The sequence below is a fragment of the Microtus ochrogaster genome, chromosome 5 (genome assembly GCF_000317375.1).
Source record: "Microtus ochrogaster isolate Prairie Vole_2 chromosome 5, MicOch1.0, whole genome shotgun sequence".
NCBI classification, from domain to species: Eukaryota; Metazoa; Chordata; class Mammalia; order Rodentia; family Cricetidae; genus Microtus; species Microtus ochrogaster.
The window spans coordinates 85484497-85486465 of NC_022012.1; positions in this window are offsets into that span (position 1 = coordinate 85484497).

Here is a 1969-nt window from a genome sequence, read left to right on the forward strand (position 1 = left end):
TTTTTCTTCAATAGACCCAGGCCCTGGAACTGGAGTAAAACAACCTGCAGATGACCTGCAGATTGTTCCCAGCAATCGCCATAGCAATGACCCATCATAGTTAGCTGACCATTAAAACAAGCTAGTCACAATAGTTGACAAATGACTTCTTCACTCCCCCTTTTGAGTCTGAACTCCCCCTTTTGATTCTGCACTCCCCCTTTTGGTTCTGTGGTTTTTAAAAGAAGCTTGTAATAGCTTTTCGAGGTCCCTCTCCTCCCAAGACTGGGGGACCCCTGTTGCAGCAGAAATAAAAATTCCTCTTGCTTTTGCATTAACTGTGGTGTGAGAGTGGCCTCTTGGGGCAACTCTTCCCTGGTGATTGGATTTTAGGGTCCAACACCTTATTCACCAATGGTATTCACAGCATACAGAGGGAATCCCACATCATGACTGACTCTGAGTTATAGAAATTATCACAAGTCCTGTGACAACCAGTGCTCTACTGTTGAGAGACCAATTCATTCATCCCTGTGCTGATGGTAGGAAAGAATCAGACATTAACTTCCAGAGTCAGACACCACAACAAAAATTACCAAAACCAACCAAGTGGCGATGGTGCATGTCTTTAATCCCAGCACTCAGGAGACAGAGGCAGGCAGATCTCTGTAAATTCAAGGCCAGCCTGTCTACAAGAGCTAGTTCCAGGACAGCTAGGACTGTTACACAGAGAAACTCTGCCTCAAAAAAACAAAACAAAAAGAAAGAAAAAAAATACCAAAACCAAGATAAAGACAGGTACCCAGGACTGGAGCTGGAGTTCCTAAATCTGTCTGAGGTTATTCAGAATGGTATCACCAAAGAGATGGGGGCTGGTCTAAATCTTGAGAATAGTGAGCAAGCCAGGCAGGAAGACTTGCCAAGTGACATAGTCTGCTTTCTATTTTTGTGGTAACCACCATGACCAAAAGCAAGTTAAGGAGGAAAAAGTTTCTTTGGCTTACATGTCCTGATCACAGTCCAGCTATGAGGAAAGTCAGGGAACTCAAACTGGGGCAGAGACAGGGACCATGAATGAATGCTGCTTGCTGGTTTGTGCCCAATGGCTGGCCCCGAGTTTGCTTTCTTTTAGAACCCAGGACCACCTGCCCAGTGTAGCAACACCCACCCACGTCAATTATCAATCAAGAAAATACCCCCCAATTTTTACTTTGATTGTCTTTTGCTTATCTATTATGGCTTCCAATTTTGTGTTTTTATAGGGTATGTGTATGCGTTTCTCGGTGCTTTTTGTTTTTTCATTTGTCTGTTTGCTTTGTTGTTTGTTTGTTTATTGGCCTACTTGTTTTTTAAAAACAGAAAGAAGGTCTGGAGTTGGGGGGGGGTAGGGAGGGGCTGGGAGGAGATGAGGACAGTCTGAGGCAATACCATGGCTGAGGCCCTCTTCTTCCCAGGTGACTCTAGTTTGTGTTGACAAAAACCAGCCAGCAGGTTTTTTTTCATTTGCTAGGAATTTATTTTTAATATTTTTAATATTCTCTTAAAATTTCAGGTATGTATATAATATATGTCAATTATATATACTCAAAATCCTCCCATCTAACTCCCCCCACATGCTTTCCAACATACCTTTCCCACGATTGAATCGAATTAGTAGTGCTACCCACGAACAGATAGATGCCCATGAGGCATGGTCAACCTACCAGTAACCACAGTCCTAAACAAAAAGGACTCTGAGCCCAACAGCCATCAACTGTCAGCTGGCAAATAATGCTCATAGATTTATGAAGTACAGCATTATATTTTGATATATGTGGCAAAATAACTGAATTGGGCCAATTCATGAATCTTGTACCTGCTCTCCCACAACACCTTTTCTTTTCATACAAATTTTGGCATCCTCCTTTTTCTCTAGGCTCCAGCAATATTTACTTCACAGCTAGAAGGCTCTCAAATCTATTTTCTGCAAAGAGCTTCATTGTTCATTGTT